The following is a 23,290-nucleotide window of genomic DNA, read 5'->3' as shown; positions in this document are numbered from 1 at the left end:
GGTTTGATCTATATTCCAAGTTTGGTGACTTTTGGGGTATGTTCAGGCAGTGAAAAATGCGATCATTTTGGCCGAAAAATAATAATAATAATAATCATTCGAAAAACAATAGGGTCCTCGCAGGTTCCCTGCTCGGGCCCTAATTACAATTACAATAGGGTCCTCGCAGGTTCCCTGCTTGGGCCCTAATAATAATCATTACAATTACAATAGGGTCCTCGCAGTTTCACTGCTCGGGCCCTAATAATAATCATTACAATTACAATAGGGTCCTCGCAGTTTCACTGCTCGGGCCCTAATAATCACTACGATTACAATAGGGACCTCGCAGGTTTCCTGCTCGGGCCCTAATAATCATTCGAAAAACAATAGGGACCTCGCAGGTTCCCTGCTCGGGCCCTAATTACCACAAAACATATGCACAAAATAATCACAGAAAACTGCTCTGTACAATATAATGGAATTTATTAATGTTAGCAAATTGATCAAATCAATAATACTACATACTAATATAAAATCCATCATTCAACTACAGAAGCTAGTGTGTGTGTGTGTGTGTGTATGTGTGTTCCTTGTGTGAACAAGGAAAGAGAGCCAAGATGGCGGCCGTAGAGAAAGGGAGCCAAGGTGGCGAAGAGCCAAGATGGCCGATACGATTCAAGATTCAAGATTCAAGAGATTCAAGATTCAAGATTCAAGATTGCCTTTATTGTCATTGGACATTAACATGTCAATGAAATTTCCATTGCAACCCCCGTGTAAGAAGATAATAAAATAGTAAAATAAGAAAGAGCATGCAACAAAAAAATAGAATATGTATAAATATAATAAAAGAGTATGTACATAAGAACTGTATGTGTATATACATATGTTTGTATATATATATATATACATTTGGTGCGGTTGGGTGGTAATATACACACTAAGGTGCAGTTAAATAGTCTGTTGGACAAAGTGCAGTGTGCAGCAGCTTATAGTCTATTTTCCTGCAGTGCAGGGGGTGATAGCTTTGACAGCTCTGGGGAAGAAGCTGTCCCTCAGTCTATTGGTGGTGGTGCGGATGTTCCTGTACCGCTTTCCCGATGGAAGCGGTACAAACAGTCTGTGGCCCGGGTGGCTGGGGTCCGTGGCGATGGCTCTTGCCCTCTTCTTGACTCGGCCTGCATATATAGAGTCCAAGTCAGGGAGGTGGCAGCCCACGATGCCCTGTGCAGTTTTAACCACCCGTGCCAGTTGTTTCCTCTCCTGTGCCGTGCAGCTGCCATACCACACTGTCACACTGTGGCAGAGGATGCTTTCAATTGTCGCTCTGTAGAAGTTCACGAGCAACCGAGAGGAGAGTCCAGCCCATTTCAGTTTCCTGAGGAAGAAGAGCCTTTGTTGGGCCTTCTTCACCAGGCGGCAGGTGTTCATGGACCAGGAGAGGTCAGATGTGATGTGGAGGCCCAGGAACTTGATGTTGTCCACACGCTCCACCACTTCTCCGTCCATGAGGAGGGGGGCGTGATCAGTCTTCCTGGACCTCCTGAAGTCCACAATGACCTCCTTGGTCTTCCCTGTGTTCAGCACCAGGTTGTTGGCTGAACACCACTGTGTGAGCTGGTGTATCTCCTCTCTGTAGTGGGTCTCGTTGTTCTCTGAGATGAGGCCCACTACTGTAGTGTCGTCCGCGAACTTCACGACTGTGTTGGTGGGGTGGATGGCAGCACAGTCGTGAGTGAACAGGGTGAAGAGGGCTGGGCTGAGCACACACCCCTGTGGCGTGCCCGTGCTGAGGACCAGAGGGGATGATGTTTTGTTCCCTATTCTCACCACCTGAGGCCTGTTGGTGAGGAAGTCTCTGATCCAGTGGCACAGTGACGCAGGCAGACCCACGGCGTGTAGCTTCAGCGCCAGCTTGTCTGGGATGACGGTGTTGAAAGCTGAGCTAAAGTCCACAAACAGCATCCTGACGTAGGTGTCGGGCTGCTGCAGGTGGGTCAGGGCCGTGTGCAGGGTGATGGAGACAGCATCCTCTGTGGACCGATTCCCTCTGTAGGCGAACTGAAGGCTATCTAGGTCCGTGGGGATGAGGCCTCTGATGTGCCTGAGAAGAATCCGCTCAAAGCACTTCATGATTACAGGGGTCAGAGCAACAGGCCTGTAATCATTGAGGCAGGTGGGGGATGTCTTCTTCGGTACCGGTATGATGGTGGAGGACTTGAGACACTCAGGAACCATGGACAGCTGCAGGGACAAGTTGAAGATGTCCAGGAACACTCCTGCCAGCTGGTCGGCACATGTTCTCAGAGTCCGGCCTGACACCTTGTCCGGTCCCGCAGCTTTGCGGGTGTTGATCCTCCTCAGGGTGGATGACACCTGGTGCTGCTGCAGGACGAGGGGCTGGTGCTGCTCCTCCAGCCGGGGTAGGTGTATAGCTTCTCTGCTGCCTGGTGTGTCGAAGCAAGCAAAGAAGCTGTTTAAGGTGTCAGGCAGGGTAGAGTCGTGACTGACGAGCTGAGTGTTGGACTTATAGTCCGTCATGGTTCTGATGCCTCTCCACATGCTCCGGGGGTTGTTGTTGTTGAAGTGATCTTCAACTTTGTCCTTATACCGGAGCTTGGCCTGTTTGATTCCTTTCTTCAGTTCTGCTCGGGCCCTGCTGTAAGCCAGCCTGTCTCCGGATCTGTAGGCAGTATCGCGGGCTTTCAGCAGGGACCTCACTGTGCTGTCCATCCATGGTTTCTGGTTAGGAAACACAGTGATGGTCTTGACTGGGAGGACAGCGTCAGTGCAGAACTGAACATAGGCCAGTACAGATGATGTATACTCCTCCAGGTCTGCCTCTTCGCTGAACACAGACCAGTCTGTGTGCTCAAAGCAGTCCTGGAGTGCAGAGGAGGCCTCCTCAGTCCAAACCTGTACTGTCCTGGTGGTCGGCTTTGTTCTGCAGGCCAGAGGCTTGTAGGCCGGTATAAGCTCCACTGAGATGTGGTCCGACATGCCCAGGTGTGGAGCTGCTACAGCCTTGTAAGCAGCAGGGATGTTGCAGTAGACCTGGTCCAGAATGTTATTGCCTCTGGTGGGAAAGTTGATGTACTTATAAAATTTGGGAAACACCGCCTTTAGTTCAACGTGGTTAAAGTCTCCCGCCACAATCACAGCCGCCTCCGGGTTGTCGTTCATCTGCCCGCTGATGAGGCAGTAGAGTTCCTCTAATGCTAGCTTAGCATTAGCCCGCGGTGGGATGTAGGCGGCCACAATAACAATGGAGGAGAGTTCTCTGACCAGCTTGAACGGTCGGCATTTCACCGCCAGGTATTCCAAGTCAGGGGAGCAGAATGTGCCGACGGTGCGTGTGGCTGTACACCAGGCGTTGTGTACGTACAGCGCCAAACCTCCGCCTCTGCTCTTCCCTGAAGCTGCGGACCTATCCGCCCGGAGCAGAGAGCACCCCGCTATCTCCACCGCTGCGTCCGGGATGTTGTCGTCCAGCCAGGTCTCCGTGACGACGGCAACACAGCTGTCCATCCGGCGAGAGATAATTCTCAGCCGGACCTCGTCAATCTTGTTGGCGAGAGACCTGGCGTTCGTAAGAAAGAGACTCGGAAGAGCCGGTCTGTGAGGGTTAGCTTGTAGCCTAGCACGCATGCCGGCTCGCTTGCCCCTCTTTTGTTTACGGTTCCTCCTCCGTCTCCTAGGCAGCAGTGGGGGGATGGTGGTGGGCCCTGGGGTCCGTAGCAGCTCCGGTGGAATAAAGTCCCGTTTGGGGGGTGTGTGGAGTCCAAACTGTATCCCAAAGTTCCACAGTTCAGTCCTGCTATACTGTGTAAGAGCTTCGAGAAAAGTTGTGAGTGTGGACACAAGTAAAAACAAACAAACAAACACACGCACACGGGAGCTACGAGCCGCTGCGTCTGCACGCGCCGCCATCTTACATCTTACATGTCTTACGATCTCCTGGAAGATGACCTCACGGAGTGTTCAAGCCTTGCGCAGGCTTGAACACTCCGTGAACAAAACCATGACTTAATCTTCTCACATGCTCGTTTGAATACACACAAGACACTGTTCCACAAAGGTGGTCATGCTACCACAGGTCAACAGTATCTAATGTTATGTTGGTGAGACACGCGTATCTAAGTGTGGAGTGGAGAGGCTTGAATCAGCTCATGATGAGCGAAAAGAAAAACAAGCAACAGTGTTTTACAGCATAAAACTAACAGCAGATAAGGACTCGGCGGTTCACAAACTCACAATGTAAAACAATGTAGCTAAAAGCATACAATACATGCTAATTTCTAGTATCTGCCCAGACACTAATTAAGCCTCACTTGTAGTGTGTGTCTTCTTTAATCCAGCTCGCTTCCTCAGCGTGGATTAAAGGCGTTGCAGCGTCCTGCAGTGGCTGTTCAAACAGTGGAGTCGACGTGGGCAAAGAAAACGGGTCAAAGCAATGTTTTCTGAGGGGAAACCTCCTTCTGCAGGAATGAGAGAGCTGGGATTTTGCGCAGCTCTTCTCTGGATCCGGAACGTGTTTGGTAAACACAGGGCAGTTTTGGCTTGTTCAGCGAGGTTAAAGACTGTGACCTAGGTGGGTGAAATCCAAAAACATTTGTGTACTCCCTTTTAGTAACAGCTGCACAGACGAAAGCGGATGCTTCCAGCAACACGCTACGATGGGACTACGGTGAACAGGCGTACAGCTGCGGAACTGACAATGTTTTCAGGTGCGCTGGAGATGGGAGTTTTCAAACCTGGGGGAACTGTGTCAATCAGGCGCCATCTACTGGACATTAGTGTCGGTGCACCCTCCTATGCTTACCAGGCTTTGTTTTTGTTTTTTTCACCAATATTTTTATTGAATTTACATATTTAACTAACAAACAGACACTGAATAAAACAATGACAATACTTGAACTAGACATAAAATAAAATAATATAGATAAAATATACTAAACATATTTGACAAAAAGTAAAACAAACACATCAAAAACAGACTATTAGACCATAACTAAATATAGACACACTCAGCAACAGACTAATTTCAAAGTCACTGTGCACCTTGACGGCTAAGAAATTCCATTAGAGGTTTCCACACTGTTTCAAATTCTCCTGCCTTTCCCCTTGTTATGTAAGTCAGCTTATACAATACAAGATGCCATCTCCTTCACCCACACTTGCATCGAAGGTACATCTAGTTTTTTCCAACATAAGGCAATCATCCTCCTGGACTGCAGGAGTCCTAAATCAATTAAAGTTGTCTGATTTGAATTAATGATAAAGTTTTGGGGATATATACCTAATATACACACTTTTGCTTGATAAGGGACTTTCACATTAACAATGTCAGATATGGTTTGAAGGATTGTTTTCCACTATTGTTTTAATTTGGGACAGTCCCATACACAGTGAAACAGAGTGCCTCTCTCCTCTAAACATTTGATGCAAGTGTCAGGAACGCTAGGGGACCATTGGTTGAGTTTGACTGGAGTAATGTAGGTTCTCATTAACCACTTGTACTGTAATATCTTCATCCTCGTATTAATTGATTGTTTTTGAGCTCTTAAGCATCCCTTTTCTTATTCAGCCTCTTCTATGTTTTCTTGAATATCTTGCCTCCATGCCTCTAATCTGTCAGTAGTAGACTCGTTATCATGTGATAACAGAGCTGTATAAAATAAAGAAATCTGTCTCCTCCCATTTTGATTGAGAACTATGAGATTTTCAAGATGTGATAGTGGTGGTTCAGATGTTATCTGTTTATATTTTGATAATATGAAATGTTTCAATTGTAGATATTTAAAAAAATGTTTTTTAGGAATATAGTATCTCTGACACAGCTGATCAAACGTAAGAAGATTACCATCCATGTATAGATCCTCTATTTTTTGCACACCTCTTCTTGCCCAGATTCTGAAACCGCCATCTGCCTTTCCTGCCCTACAAAAGGCATTACCCCATATGGGGGAGAAGCGAGAAATGGGAGGAGTATCTTTAATATGTTGATGGGCTTTATACCAAATGTCGATAGGATTTTTGAGAAAAGGGTTTTCTAATGTTCTCCTCAAAGTTTTGGGGTCTGCAGAATATAAATATAGTTTTATTGGAAGGTTTGGTATTGACATCTGCTCAATGTTCACCCAAGCAGGAAAAGACTCAGGTGATAAATAAAACATTGCAGAGCGTAACTGAGCGGACCAATAATACCATTTCATATTTGGGAATCGTAAACCTCCCCTTTCGTAGGGCAGGTATAGCAGCCTAAGTCTCAACCTGGATTTCTTATTGTTCCAAATACGTTTCAGGAACATACTATTAAGTCTATTAAAAAGTGATTTTGGTAGTGGTAGTGGGAGTGATTGAAAAAGGTATAAAAATTTTGGTAATATATTCATTTTAATTATGTTTATTCGGCCAATTGTGAATGAATCTCTCTATTTGCACATTTAATGAAATAGCAGCATGGTCGCTTATTACAATGCTTTCGTACCAGAAACTTTTAATCTTTGATAAAAGCTCCCTTGAAACAAGAAAATAATCAATGTGAGAATGAGATTTGCATGTACTTGAATGACAGGAGTACTCTACTCTGTCAGGGTTATGTTCCCTCCATACTTCTACCAGGTTAACATCTACAATGTATTGTTTTAGCAGTTCGCTTTAGAAGTATCATAGCCAGTAGAACGATCTTTTGCTGGATTCAACGTGCAGTTAAAGTCTCCTCCAATAATATAAAAGCCTCTTTAAGTGGATCAAGTGAAGCAGGGATCTTCAAAAAATGTAGGTTTATCCTCATTTGGGCTGTATACGCTGACCAGATTTAATGTATGAGAAAGAAGGTTACCCTGGGTGATAACATTCCTTCCAGCTGGATCTTGGATTGTTTTAATAGTTTGGAATGGTAATGTTCTGTGGATAAGGAGTGCACCTCTAGCATAATTGTTGTATGTTGCATACAAAACTTGGCCAGGCCATCTATTCTGAACTAACTTTATGTCTGAGGCTGTGAGATGAGTTTCTCGAATGAAAATTATTTTTGACTTAAATTGTTTAATCCTGTTTATTACCTGCCTTATTTTGGTTAACTTCTGTAGTCCCCTAACATTCCAACTCGTGACTATTATATCACAACTATTTTGGGTGTTTTTTTGTTCCATTTATAGTTCGTATCAAACATATAAGGGTACGGCACAAGAGGAAGTTTTACTTTGCTGAGCTCACAACAAACATAGATAACATAAAAACAGAAATAAACTTTCACACATACACATTTAAACAATTAAGTTCCCACTCCCTTACTCAAAACAATGAACTGGAAGGGTTTGTGCTGATCCTGGTTATGTAGGAGCAGCTGAACTATGTAACCCAACTCCAAAGGCAACTGGTCGTGCCCATCAACTAAGCACCTTGTATGGTGTTTATATCTTATATACTAACCCTATTCAAGATCGAAAATAAAATCAGACCAACCTCTGAGTTATTTCACCTCAATATAAATGATATAATAAAAAAATTTAAAAAACGCAACTGATGAGACTCCTTCAACACAAAGTGTCCTTTTAAGGTTAAAGAAAAATGTGATTGAGGTGATTCCTTAAACACAAAGTGTCTCTTTAAGATTCAAGAAAAATGTGATTGCAATGACTCAAGCATAGAGTGATCCTTCAGGACTGAAGAAAGGTAAGGTGGTCAGAAGTTCTAATAAAAAATAATCACCCTGTTTGGTTGCCACACACCTTATTGTACCTTTTAAATATTGATGAGCCATCAGTATAAGCTGCACCTTCTCATCCAAGTCCGCGATGGAAATCCTCCGCCTCTTTTGGTGATGAAAACAGGTGACTCTTCCCGTTGTGGAGGACCCTCATCTTACACCAGGGTATATACAGGAATCCTGAAGCTAATTTTAATACCTTTTTAAGACTTTTTCAAGACCATCCCAATATTTTTTAATACCTCACCGCCACTTCAATATGTAACCATTTACATCAGTGACACTTTTAACTTAACTGTTTTAGTTTGTGATAGACTACAGACCACTAAGACCGCTATGATACAACAGAATTCAAAATGGGCTGGGATGATAACTCAAGGGCAAAGTTTATTAAAAACAAAAACATTGCTCCATTATCAAAAAACAAAACACTTAGCTCTCCAGTGGCTAAGCTAATGAGTTGACAAGCCGTTACCGTGTCAATACACAGACAACAAGGATCAATAACCGAGCTCTGAGCCGGTTAAACAACAGGTAAGTTACAGCTGCAGGTGATCATGTGTTGTGTGTGTATGGTGCTAAACCGAATCGTATAATGTAACCAGATTTGTCCTTACCACAAGCAAAAGTCTTAGCAATGTCTGAATCGGGAAACATGGCCCTGAAAACGTCAGCCAAGTTTTCGTTACTATTCAGCGAGTGGTGTTTCTCCGCTGTGTGGAGACACCACAACACCTCCGCACGCAGCGTTGCCGTGCCGCCCAGCGCCACCCTGATGTCGGCAGAAAACGAGGAGGCGGAGTGAGCCGAGGTCGTAGCCGTATCTCTCGGTTCAGGTGCGGCTGCCGGTGGTAGTGCGACGGCACTAGGTTGTGGTGGTGCACAGAAAGCAGCAATGGAGAGCTCTCGGCGGCTAGCAGCAGCTTTGTGGCTAGCACAACACATGTGGGACCTTAATGCCTGAATTCCCATAGACACGATGTTAATCCTCTTCTTGCACATTCTACAATATGCCTCCTTGGTATTCCCTTCCACTGGCTGCAGCCATTCTTTAAAGTCCGGCATGTCAAGCCAGGACTCCGCAAACTTGCACTTCCCCATGACCGTTCACCAAGCCTTCTCTTTCGTTTTTTCGCGCCGAGAGCGTCATGTAACAATAGGTGCGTTCGTAATATGCACTGGGAGTGCCAGAGCATACTTTGTGAATTACCGAGTGCACTCTGGCGCTCTCGGAGACAATTTACGAACGCACCCAATAGCGTAGTTTTTTATGTACCGGTTCATCTTTGTTTTTTAAGGAAACGAATACATTTTTTACACGTTTACGATGTTTTTAGGACCCAAACTCTTGGACAGTGAATTCAGAAAAAATACCTTAAAAATTTAAGACTTCGTAAAGTCGTGAAAAGACTTTTTTAATACTTTTTAAGGGTCTTAATTTTCCCAAAATTGATTTATCACCCTTTAATACTTTTTAAGACACCGCGGATACCCTGTACACGGATTATACTGAAATCATCAGAAAGTTCCCTTTTCCACAAACATTTTCTTGGCTGCGTTGTACTCGTATCGCTGACGCATGGTCTGAGAGGTCTGAAGTTTGTTTCCCTCATGCGTGATGTTCAGTTGTTTAGTGGTGAGGAAGACAAATTCCCGATCCTGGAATCTCAGAAACCGGACGAGGACTGCTCTGTTCTGGTTTGGTCTCAGTGGCGCCAGGGTCCGGTGAACTCTTTCCAAGGTGAAGGATCTGCCAGTTTCCAGCTCAAGCCAGCGCGGCAGCATGTCATGTATGAACTCTAAAAGTGGCCGGTTTCCCTCGCCGCCTTCCCGGAGACCAACAACCGCAGTTTTTTTCTTCAGCTCCGATTCTCCAGGTCTTTGGTCTTTGACTTGTTGGTAATGGATGGTAGGGCAGGTGTGGTTATTACAAATCAATAATTATTTGAAATAATTATTAAAATTAAATAAATAAAAATTAATAAGATTAATTTTCAAATCGTTAAGACGGGGCACCACCCTGAAATCAGGGACCAATAACCAGACCAAAATTAGTCTCAAAGAAGGGTTCACTTTAAATGTAAATATTTGTAAAATATTTACAATTAAAGGAACAGTGAAGGAAATGAATCTGAGCACTGACCATCACAACCAGTAAATGCCACAAACATGCACAAAATAATCACAGAAAACTGCTATGTACAATATAATAGACTTTATTATTGTTAGCAACTTGATTAAATCAATGATACCTTCAATAAACAAAAATCAATTACTCAACCAAAGCAGCTAAACTATGAAACTAAACTAAGACAAACTCAAGCACAAATAACAAACAAGCGTGTGTGTGTGTGTGTGTGTGTGTGTGTGTCAGAGACAAAGAAAGAGGAGCCAAGATGGCGGTTGTAGTCAAAGAAACAAGATGGCCGAGAGCCAAAATGGCGGTCACGCTTGGAGGGTGACGTCACGGAGTGTTCCGTTTAAAGGACTACAAAAATGGCCGAACCGGAAATGGGGAACTCACGTTTGTTCGACTACATAAATGGCCGAAATGTGACTTGGAGAAGTCACGCGTTGATATGAATTCAAAAAGGACAATAGATTTTGCTGAATTATATGTCTAGAATTCCAAAAATGGTGGACGTGAATACGTCACCTAAAGCTAGTCAAATGAACGAACGTGCAAGATTTGAACAACGGCAATGGTTACACTGCTGTTGGCCTCGTGTGCACTTTGATTGCACACAAGATGAATTTGTAGGGAAAGTGACCTACTTTTCCACCAAAGGTGGACATGCTACCACGAGGCGTCTGTCTCTGAAATCATAAAAGGGAGATATCACGAGACACACATATTTTATGTTATAGCGAGGTCATCAACCATAAGTCTCCAACTGGTCGCTTATAAGATTACGTGTCTGCACGCGTAACCCCTAATGTGTGTAAACATGTACATGTGGGTAGTTAAAGAGAAAGAGAACGAGCAAGACAAAGGGGTAACGCCCTTAGTGGCGGCTAAGCTAACACTCCCGCTCCACGGCGTGGAGGGGCTCAAATCAACTCGTAATGAGTGAAAAGGGAAAGCAAACAACATGTTTTACCATGTAAAACGAACATCAATAAAAAGAGGGACACGGCGGTCCACAAACTCACAAAGAACAATGTAGCTCACAAGCATACAATACACGCTAACTTATAGTATCTGCCCAGACACTAATTAAGCCTCACTTGTAGTCGTGTCTTCCTTAATCCAGCTCGCTTCCTCGGTGTGGATTAAAGGCCATGCAGCGTCCTGCGATGCTGTTAAGACAGTGTAGTCAACATGGGCAATAAGAAAATGGCAAAAGCGGGCGTTTTCTGAGGAAAAATTCAAGTATCCTCCCTCTGCAGGCAGCTAAAGAGAGGCTGGTTGCACAGCATCTTTTTGGGATCTGGAGCGTGTTTGGTCAACACAGCGCAGTTTTGGCTCGTCCGGCAAGATGAAAGACTGTTCTAGGCGGGAAAAATAAATCTATATGCTCCCTTAGAGTAATAGTTGCGTAGGCGAAAGCCGATGCTTCCAGCAACACGTTACTCTGGGACTGTGTTGAAATTGGACTGCCGCTGTATTTATCTCCTCCGGCTGCAGCGGAAACTGACGCGTTCAGGTGCGCTCGCAGACAATGGGAGATGGGAGTTTCAAACCTGGGGGCTGTGACGAGCAGGCGCCACCTACTGGACATTAGGGTCGGTGCACTTTCCTTTGTTTACCAGGCTTTGTTAGTGCAAGGAAGCCGCTAAGCATTGAGCTACACGCGGGCCGATCCGACGTCAGAACCATGTGGACGATCCCAACAGACTCCAGGCAGGCGATGCGTTTCATGGCGTTGATTAACTCAGTGTTATTTTTCTCCAGGTGCTCTTCCGCTGACATTATCCGGTTTTCAGCTTCCTCCATTCGTGTAGTGTTGGAAACAATGTTTTGCTTCACCTCCAACACACTGTTTTCCAAAGTCGCAACTGAGCTGGCCATTTTACCGAGGCGATCATCTATACTGTCCAGTTAAGATCCAAATCCTCCGAACTCAGAACGAAGTGATTTCAGCTCAGACAGTACGGCTGTCAGGTCTGCCATGCTATTAGCATTAGCCTCCTCATCTTGCTCAGTATATGAGGTGTCTTTGACTGTGGTCGTTTTTGACATAATCTCAGTTTAGTTGGCATTGATAAGTTTGGGTTTTAATATTATTTGGTGCAAGGCCGACGGAGCGTCCATGTTAAGCCGCCATCTTGGTCCGTGGTCCCATAGCGCCCTACCAGGCTTTGTTAATGCAAGGAGGCCGCATTTAAGCTTTGGTCTACACGCAGGCCGCTCTGTTGTTGGAACCATGTGGTGAGGGTCCAAACAGGTGTCACTGCCAATCAGTATTCTTTGGGGTCTGCTTGTGATGAAGTCCAATATCCAGTTGCAGAGTGTTGTGCTCAAGCCCAGAGTGTTAAGTTTTCCAATCAGCTTCATGGACTGTGTTTAATGCTGAGCTGAAGTCAACACAGCATTCTGATGGAGCTGTCCTTATTCTCCAGGTTCTCCAGGTTCTTGCCAATGTGAACTTTTAAAGCCCCCTCCAGTAAGTCTTTCTTCCTGTCTTACAGTCAATGTTTTTCATTAAACACAGAATGGAGGTGTGGGTAATGGTCATACATAGTTATTACCATCACAACCAGACTGCCACAGACATTTGTGGATGTTCTCTATATGTGTAAATTCTGAAATTGGCCAGAAGTCTAAACTTGCAGAGGTAGCCATCTCTGCCTCCCTCTGTGTCAGATATCTCCAAAATTGGGATGTTATGCAACAATTGAAAAAACATTCTCATTCTACTGTGATCCAACCTCAGTTGTTCAGCCAACCCAAATTTCAGACAAGGATCTTCTAGTTCCCTTTAAAGGACAACCCATGCCACACCATCCAATATTGGAGACTGGGTCTGCATCAGAGAGCTCCACGAACAAATGTCCTGAAACCCTGCTGGTCCAAACTGCATGTCCTGCTTACCACAAGCACAACAATCAAGTGTTAAGGTTGTCCCACTTGGGGCTACACATCCCACTAGCCATAGAATGTTAGAAGCATCCCTGGAAAGGGAAACCCTAAAAACTGTTGTGTTTGAGAATTCATACCACACTTTACACTTGGATTTGCAAGAGGGATCAGACAAAGACTACAAAAAGACTACATTGTCAATACCACTGACTGTCCACAAGGATAGTTGAAAGGCATCCCAAAATGCAAATTTGCAAACCATGTGATAAAAGAGGCCTGGAATTGACAATGCTGTTGCCTTGAGCCCTGGCACCAATGGTTTGTTGGCCTGGTTTAAAGAAAAAATTGTGGCCTCACTATATTTATTTTTGAATGTCTTGCTTTTGTTTTATTTAACTTGCCATGCTTGGTTTTGAATCCTAACTCTGTCTTGTTTTGTTTTTTAATTTGTTTTTGGTTGTTTTTGTTTTCAGGCTTTTTGAATCCTGATGATTATTAGTCTCCTGAACAAGTATGGATTGATGAAGAAATACACATTGACCTGTTAATCAAGTCTTAGATTAATTTTCAACCTCTTTGATCTTGCCTTTTGCCCACTATGTGTCCTGTCTGCCTCCTGCCCCCTAAGCTGACTCTTTGATCATATCAACTGTGTGCCCCATGTAGGTCTGAATATAAATGCCGTAGGTGTGCTCCGATTGATTGTGCACTGATCGTTATCGGCCGATATACATTGTAAAAATTTTGATCAGTGGTCTCTATAAAGCCCAATCAGGAGAGCCGATCAGATAAACACTCAAGACAGTTTCTCTATGCGCTGTAAAATGCCACACACAATGCAGAATTCTGCTGCTTGTCTGCTGCTAACATCCTACAAGCTGTCCTTCTGCCAATATCAATATGGACTTTCAGTGCCCTCTTGTTTTAACCAGCACAAAATATTTGCAAGGTCTTGCCAGCCAGCCGTTTGCGACTGAGGGGGTAGATGGACCAGTACCCCAGAACAATTGTAACGTTATGGCTTGTGGAGAGAACAAGCCAGTGTTTGTAACTAGTGCTGACACAGTGCAGTGGAAAGGGAGGTGACTATGGTAACAGTATGAGAAGACGTACTCGGTTGCAGTCAGTGTAGTCAGTTCAATTTATCATTTGGGATTGTCTGTTAATAAGTACATTTTCTGTCGCCCTGAGGGGGAGGATGACCGGCATCGTTTGTTTACGAGCCCTGCGGCATCAAGAGCTAATCAGCTGACTGCACTAACAGCTGACTGAGCTTACAGCTTAGTTACAGCGGGGCTAAATACACTTGACTGTTTCTGTTCAGAGCAACATAAATGCAGTTAAATGTGACAACACAACATGTGTACACTAAATAAATGTACCGTAGTACTTCATCGGAGTACAGTTTGGATGTAAAAGTACTTTGAGTTTGGAGTAGACACTTTACATCTGTGTACATTTTGTCCCCCTCCTTAGTTTGATCTTTTCGGTACCATTCTTTTGAGGGCCTCCATAATGGGTTTATAATTACACCCAGTGACTTCCTTTCTTACTTATTTTGTCAACAGATTCTCTGAACATCCAGGTATAATCAAACCTCTCTGCCTTAGGTGCACAGGACATGCCTAGGGGAATCTCTTTGCCAAGTCACTTGATAAGACTCTTACAATTACCAAGCCTGATGACAGTCATGTAATTCCATTTAACAAACAGCACAAGGTTTGTACAAACTATGGCTACCAGGAAATAAACACACATACTTTGTAAGGTCAGGAGCCCCCCTGCCCAGATTGGTGTACTAAGCATTATTCTTTATTGGCAGACAATAAGCATATTTATTATAGCAAAAATGCAATTTTCGCAAGGACATTTACACAAATGATATAATGCAGCAATATGAGGCGAAAACTGTGAAAATGCAATAATGAAATCAATGACCTCTCAAAGTTTACCAGAGGTCAGAGAAAAATTGCTTCTGTGTCTGAAATAAAACCTTGGTATGTAGATTATATGCTGAAACTTTAATGCTTCAGTAATAAATTAGTGCGCATGTGCCACTGTGCATGCAGCCTGTTGCGGTCGCTCCTGTTTGTTTTTATACTTTACTACTTTTTAGCTTCTTATTTAATATATTGTTTTGAATTACTTAAGCCGTGCCCTCTCCAAACATGCTGGTGGAGAGAGTTTTGGCCTTTCTTTTTGCTGTGAAAGTACTTCTTTCACTCAGCCGAGCCATTGTTGCACAGCAACTACACGGCCGCATTGTTTACATGAGAGATCAGCTGTTCGCTATGAAGCCGGTGTGACAGTTTAACTGGTGTTCATTTTAACTGGTGAGGGTCCCAGATGCGCTGGAGGAGTGGTTTGAGAATCCCGTCTCGAGAAGGGTCCTCGGCCCTGTCTGCTAACCAGGAAAAACATTCTGAGCAGCCTGCACATCGATCCAAGTCATGTATATGTATATTAATTTTGACGTGGCTTGTACACCACTATTCCACACAGAGATGCCGGAGTCTGTGACCTGCAAACCACTTCACAAAGAACGCTACAGAGCACACAATGATAGTATAGATGACTGTGTCGATGCCTGTCCTTAAAAAAACACAACTGTCAATAAATTGTCCAAAAGTGCACGTTGTCGGCCTTATATCTTTGTCATGATTGTCTGTACTCACATACAGCTCATGGGTGGAACAGTCTGAGGCATTTGTTCACGCCGAGCAGCTCAAGCGCAGTGTGGAGAGCGCTGTTAGCTGTGGCGTTGAGTGCGCAGCATCCAGGTTAACTTGTGACACTCATCATCGCATATTTCTTTCATTCCACACTGCAATGTATACGGCTGGGAACAATGACTTTAAGTGGTTACTTAAAGTCATCGTTCCCAGCCATATACAGTGGGGCAAAAAAGTATTTAGTCAGCCACCAATTGTGCAAGTTCTCCCACTCAAAAAGATGAGAGAGGCCTGTAATTTTCATCATAGGTACACTTCAACTATGAGAGACAAAATGAGAAAAGAAAATCACATTGTCTGATTTTTAAAGAATTTATATGCAAATTATGGTGGAAAATAAGTATTTGGTCAATAACAAAAGTTCATCTCAATACTTTGTTATATACCCTTTGTTGGCAATGACAGAGGTCAAACGTTTTCTGTAAGTCTTCACAAGGTTTTCACACACTGTTACTGGTATTTTGGCCCATTCCTCCATGCAGATCTCCTCTAGAGCAGTGATGTTTTGGGGCTGTCGCTGGGCAACACGGACTTTCAACTCCCTCCACAGATTTTCTATGGGGTTGAGATCTGGAGACTGGCTAGGCCACTCCAGGACCTTGAAATGCTTCTTACGAAGCCACTCCTTCTTTGCCCGGGCGGTGTGTTTGGGATCATTGTCATGCTGAAAGACCCAGCCACGTTTCATCTTCAATGCCCTTGCTGATGGAAGGAGGTTTTCACTCAAAATCTCACGATACATGGCCCCATTCATTCTTTCCTTTACACGGATCAGTCGTCCTGGTCCCCTTGCAGAAAAACAGCCCCAAAGCATGATGTTTCCACCCCCATGCTTCACAGTAGGTATGGTGTTCTTTGGATGCAACTCGGCAATCTTTCTCCTCCAAACACGACGAGTTGAGTTTTTACCAAAAAGTTCTATTTTGGTTTCATCTGACCATATGACATTCTCCCAATCCTCTTCTGGATCATCCAAATGCTCTCTAGCAAACTTAAGACGGGCCTGGACATGTACTGGCTTAAGCAGGGGGACACGTCTGGCACTGCAGGATTTGAGTCCCTGGCGGCGTAGTGTGTTACTGATGGTAGCCTTTGTTTCTTTGGTCCCAGCTCTCTGCAGGTCATTCACTAGGTCCCCCTGTGTGGTTCTGGGATTTTTGTTCACCGTTCTTGTGATCATTTTGACCCCACGGGGTGAGATCTTGCGTGGAGCCCCAGATCGAGGGAGATTATCAGTGGTCTTGTATGTCTTCCATTTTCTAATAATTGCTCCCACAGTTGATTTCTTCACACCAAGCTGCTTACCTATTGTAGATTCAGTCTTCCCAGCCTGGTGCAGGTCTACAATTTTGTTTCTGGTGACCTTTGACAGCTCTTTGGTCTTGGCCATAGTGGAGTTTGGAGTGTGACTGAGGTTGTGGACAGGTGTCTTTTATACTGATAACGGTGCCATTAATACAGGTAACGTGTGGAGGACAGAGGAGCCTCTTAAAGAAGAGGTTACAGGTCTGTGAGACCCAGAAATCTTGCTTGTTTGTAGGTGACCAAATACTTATTTTACCGACGAATTTACCAATTAATTCATTAAAAATCCTACAATGTGATTTCCTGGATTCTTTCCCCCCATTCTGTCTCTTATAGTTGAAGTGTACCTATGATGAAAATTACAGGCATCTCTCATCTTTTTAAGTGGGAGAACTTGCACAATTGGTGGCTGACTAAATACTTTTTTGCCCCACTGTACATCGCTATTAAGCTGGCGCCAAGTCGATGTCAAAACTGTGTACTCTGTCATACAACCTGCTGGTGAAACAGTCTGCAGAGTATGTTGATATCCAGCCCGAACTCAGCGTGAGGTCAGTCAACTGTGGCATAGCGTGAGACGCCCAGATCAACTTGTGATACAAACAGCTGTATCGACCATCAATCATGGTTCATAGCAAAGTCCAGGCATGTATCTCACACTGCTCAAGGTGTAAAGATGAATATCAGAAGAGAGATGATGACTTCTTACCAGCAACCTTTACTATCAAAAGAGCCATTTTTGCCCCTGTCCCTCACCACAAAAATCTGTCTGGAGCCGCAAAACATATTTGTGTCTTATAATGATGGTAACGCAGCCTAGAAAGTCTAACTTAGCCTATCAAGATTATTAAAAGGCCTTAATGAACATTCATTTATATTTTCACATGATGTGGCAACTCTGCAGGGGGCTACTTATGCTTACAGTATAAGGTACTTGAACTTTTCCATTTTTCCATTTCAGTGATGCCATGTTTTGGTGCATTTATGAAATAAAAGAACTAACCTACCATTAATAGAAACAGTAGCAATACAGAACTTTTTATTCAGGCCTGCTTAAGTCCTCCCTGTATTTGTGAAAATGTACAAAATTAAAAAGTAGCCTCTTTTGATAATAAATAAAACACATAGCGGCAGGCTAGATTTAAAAACAGTAAAAGTAAAAAATAAAAAAAAAACACAGGACAGTTTAAAGCTTTAGCTCAGGATCATTCAATTAATCACAACTTGATAGAACAGATACAATTATGTGTGTAGGCTGCACATTTTACTGTCGGAGAATGTAAGAATCACTGTAGGCCTGAAACAGTGATGATGATATAAAAAATATTAATTTTCATGTGAAATGTCACACAGGGAGCCGCTGGGGCGGCACTGACTCCATCAGAATCAGATTTACAAATTTATGAACCCAACAGAGTAGATCATTCACCATTTGACAGCAAGGGCTGGCTCAATTCGTGGCAGCGGCAGCTAGTAGTGGCACTTCCTGCCTTTCACTCCAGTTGCCGGTGTCTGAGGCAGTCACTGCCCTGCCACGGCAACTGCTGCTGTTATGGGCATTTGTTTTTATTTTTATTTTATAAAACAGTCGTCAGTCTTGCATTAGACTCGCTGGCAGTAGCATTTCCATTACGTGATTTCTGCATTAATTTGGTTTTCTTAATTCGGACACACACACACACACACACATATACACATGCACAGCGGCCCGTAACGTTAGTCTGAAGCAAACCTTTCAGCTCTGGTGTTGGTCTTCCTTTATTTATTACCTCCTGTTTCGATTGAAAGTCCAGTTTAGAAAATTGTTTGAGCTTGGATATAAAATCCTCCATTGTAAATCCAGGCGGGGCAAGAGGGGGAAAAAATATCCCTGCACTGGACTCGCTCGTAACCATGGACTCTAAGATTGTTGCTAGCTCGCTGTCACTTACTCTGCAGCTGCGGAGTAGCATTTAGAATTTCTGGGCTCACGAGTGCCCCCTACCTTGAGGCAAGAGAACTGCCTGCCTCACCCGGTGCCTCTTCACTGCCGTTGTAAGATCACTGAGCACACGAAACAGGTTATACACATATATTATATACATCAGCTAAACTATGGGAAGTCAGTGGGGGGGCATATATTAAAAGTGTTTGAAACATTTGATTGGCGACATACAGAGAGAGAGTGACACGCTCTCATTGGATGGCAGAGCACAGTTTGTGAGGGATTGCGCAATCCAAGGTGAGGCTCAGCTTGCTGCTGCCTCACCATGCGTCTCTTCCCCGTATTTGAACGGGAATGCGAAAATTCAGCGATTTTTAATAAAAAACAATCCAAATTGTTTAAGTTAAATGGAAAATTAGTTTATAGTTCAAACCATTTGATAAATATAACAATTTAATTTATTTGTTTATTACATATTTTATTTTTTCCATGATGACAGGTGAGGCTCTGCCTCCCCTGCCTCTCCTGACTGTACGTCACTGACAGTTTTGACATCGCCAGCTTAATAGCAATGTATACAGCTGGGAACGATGACTTTAAGTAACCATTTGAACAGAGTGTGGAATGAATGAAATACACGATGATAACAAGTGTCACAAGTTAACCTGGGTGCTAACAGCACTCTCCACACTGCGCTTGAGCTGCTCGGCATGAACAAATGCCTCAGACTGTTCCACCCATGAGCTGTATGTGAGTACAGACAATCATGACAAAGATATAAGGCCGACAATATACACTTTTGGACGATTTATTGACAGTTGCGTTTTTTTCGGACAGGCATCGACACAGTCACCTACACTGTCATTATGAGCTCTGTAGCGTTCGTTGTGAAGTGGTTTGCAGGTTGCAGACTCTGGCATCTCTGTGTGGAATAGTGTTGTACAAGCCACGTCAAAATTAATATACATATGACTTGGATCGATGTGCAGGCTGCTTGAAATGTTTTTCCTGGCTAGCGGACAGGGCCGAGGACCCTTCTCGAGACGGGATTCTCAAACCACTCCTCCAGCATATCTGGGACCCTCATCAGTTAAAATGAACACCAGTTAAACTGTCACACCGGCCAGCATGGTGTCCAGATCAGCAGACATCCCGAAGAGATCTGGAGAAGGACACACAGAGGCTGCAGGGGAGGAATAAGCAGCGGAATCCAAGAGCAAGGTCGAGACAACGGAGGCTTACGGAGAAGAAAAGATTTAAGCCGAGTGTCCCCTCTCTCATCATGGGTAACGTGAGATCACTGGCTAATAAGATGGAGGAGCTAACGGTGCTAGCCAGGAGTCAGAGGGAGAACCGGGAGTGTAGTTTAATGTGCTTTACGGAGACATGGCTGCACGAGGACATTCCTGACGACAATGTTTCCATCAAGGGCTATGAGACTGTTAGGGCCGACAGGGACTGCACCGGGAGCGGTAAGCGTAAAGGAAGGGGGCTTGCTGTTCTAGTTAACAACAGGTGGTGCAGCTCATATTACCATCAAAGAGCATATCTGTTGCCCAGACATTGAACTGTTTGCCTTTGGACTCCAACCATATTATCTGCCTCTGGAGTTTTCACATGTTGTTGTGGTGACCGTTTACCTCTGCCAACCCAGCGTCGGCATGTTACATAATCCACTCCGCCATAGCCCAGTTACAGACTCAACTACCTTTGTAGGTCATTGGAGTGCATTCATTGCTATCTCGGGTGACTTCAGCCACGTCACCATGGATACAGCACTGCTCAACTTCACACAGTATGTGAACTGTCCTACAAGAGAGGAGAGGACCCTGGACTTGCTGTATGCTAATGTGAAGGATGCATACAGCTCCTCTCCCCTCCCCCCACTGGGTAGATCAGACCACAACCTGGTGCACCTCAACCCCTGTTCTGTGCCTCTAGTGAAGAGCCAGCCTGCAACCACAAGGACAGTGAGGAGATGGTTGGAGGAAGCTTATGAGACACTTCAGGGATGTTTTGAGGTGATGGACTGGCAGTCACTTTGTGAGCCGCATGGAGAGGACATTGATGAGCTCACAGAGTGCATCACGGACTATATCAACTTTTGTGTAGACTCCACTGTTCCAGCTGAGACTGTGCATTGTTACCCAAATAACAAGCCGTGGGTAACAAAGGACATCAAAGAAATCCTCAATGAAAAAAAGAGGGCTTTCAGCGCTGGCAACAGGGAGGAGGTGACAACAATACAGGGACACCTAAAGGTGAAGCTCAGGGAGGGTAAAGAAAACTACAGGAGGAAGCTGGAGCTGAACCTTCAGCAGAACAACACGAGAGAGGTCTGGAGAGGAATGAGGACCATCACTGGACTCAGGTCAGCTGGCAATATCGGAGTTGAATGCAGCGTGGACCGAGCCAACAAACTCAATCTGTTTTTTAACAGATATGATACTGAGGCCCCTGCACCCCCTGATAACACCACCATCAATCCTACTGCTGTCTACCAACTACCACCTTCTCCACCCCCTCCTCCTCCTTACAGCCTTTCATCCTCCTGTGAGATCCCTCCCCACTCCTCCTCCCCTGGTCTCCAAAGTCACTACACACTGCTGCCAATTGACTCAACACCTCCCCCTCCCCTACCTGTCACCTCTACAGTGAGCATCACAGCTGCCCATGTTAGGAGACAGCTGGTGAGACTCCACTCGGGCAAGGCTGCGGGTCCTGATGGTGTCAGCCAGAAGGTGTTCAAAGCCTGTGCCCCCCAGCTTTGTGGAGTACTTCACCATGTCTTCAGCATGAGCCTGAGTCTACAGAGGGTCCCTGTGATGTGGAAAAGTCCTGCCTTGTCCCTGTGCCAAAGACGACGTGTCCCTGTGGCTTCAAGGACTACAGACCTGTGGCACTGACCTCCCACATCATGAAGACTCTGGAGAGACTCGTCCTGGAGCAGGTCTGGCCCTTGGTCAAACCACTCTTGGACCCCCTACAGTTTGCCTATCAGCCCAAACTTGGAGTTGAGGATGCCATCATCTACCTGCTCAACCGTGTCTACACCCACCTGGACAAACCAGCGAGCACTGTGAGAGTCATGTTTTTTGACTTCGCCAGTGCATTCAAAGCCATCTGTCTGGCTCTACTGGGTGAGAAGCTGACAGCGATGCAGGTGGATTCCCCCCTTGTGACCTGGATTATTGACTGTCTGACTGGCAGACCACAGTATGTGCGCTTACAACACTGTGTATCAAATAGAGTGGTCAGCAACACAGAGGCCCCACAGGGGACTGTCCTCTTCAACTACTGCACAGAGACCTGTCATCTCCAGAAGTTCTCGGATGACTCTGCAATAGTTGGATGTATCAGTGAAGGTGCTGAGGATGAGTACAGGACTGTTGTGGACAACTTTGTCATGGTGTGAGCGGAACATCTACAGCTCAATGTGACAAAAACCAAGGAACTGGTTGTGGACCTGAGGAGGACCAAGGTGCCGTTGACCCCTGTTTCCATCCAGGGGGTCAGTGTGGACATTGGGGAGGATTATCAGTATCTGGGAGTCCACATTGATTATAAACTGGACAGGGTTAAGAACATTAACGCCCTCTACAGGAAGGGACAGAGTCGTCTCTATTTTCTGAGATGACTGAGGTCATTCAACATCTGCCGGACTCAAACTAGTTATCAAACTGTAATCAAACTGTTCAATTCCTCACTCTGAGTGTCAGACACAAAGTTTTAAACTTTGGTATTTTTTATTGCTCTGTATATATGTATATTTATTCTAGTGTAGTGTAAAGTATTTCTGATTGTGATTCCTATTCTGATGAAATGTAAAAATGTTTTGCCTATCTGCAGGAGGCTTGTTCATGCATTGTGCAAAATAGAGGATTCAAGAATTATGTTAAGAATTAATTAACTTCAGACACATACACTGCCCTTACCATCTGCATTCTGTGTGGAGATAGATTAGATGAGGTGGTTAATGTATCATAGACTTAGACTTAGACTTCACTTTATTGATCCCGTTGGGATGACTCCCTCAGGGAAATTGAATTTCCAGCAGCATACAGTTCACAATAAACAATAAACTCTTAGCTAAAAACAGAAATTAAAGATAGGAATAGAACAGAATACAATAGAATACAATAAAAATAAAATAAAATAAAATAAAATAGGATAAATAAAATAAAATAAATATAAATGTAGAAGACTGTATCTGTGTTATTGTACAGAAATTATTGCACGAAAGTGAGAGTGTCCAGGTATCTATGTGAATAAATGGATAAATAGATAAATAAGTTATTGCACAGTGACACAGTATTGCAGTATTGCCGGCAATCTATTTCCTCCTCCCCCCAAGTGAGGAGTTGTACAGCCTGATGGCATGAGGGACAAAGGAGTTCTTAAGTCTGTTGGTCCTACACTTGGGAAGGAGCAGTCTTTCACTGAACAGGCTCCTCTGGTCGCTGATGACGGTGTGCAGAGGGTGGCTGGTATTGTCCATAATATTCAGCAGTTTTTCCAGTGTCGTCCTCTCTGCCTCCGTCACCAGAGGGTCGAGCTTCATGCCGACCACAGAGCCGGCCCGCCTGATCAGTTTATCCAGTCTGGATGTG

At 44.4% G+C, this 23,290-nt stretch overlaps 1 protein-coding gene across 3 annotated transcripts in view; it reads left to right on the top strand.

The window, feature by feature from the left end:
• Nucleotides 1-23,290, top strand: part of LOC141010115 (vascular endothelial zinc finger 1-like) — a 133,281-nt gene that overhangs the window by 82,848 nt on the left and 27,143 nt on the right. The window lies entirely within an intron of this gene.

The sequence above is a fragment of the Pagrus major genome, chromosome 2 (genome assembly GCF_040436345.1).
Source record: "Pagrus major chromosome 2, Pma_NU_1.0".
Lineage (NCBI taxonomy): Eukaryota > Metazoa > Chordata > Actinopteri > Spariformes > Sparidae > Pagrus > Pagrus major.
Note: the sequence above shows the minus strand (reverse complement) of the source record. Positions and strands in the feature narration are given on the sequence as shown.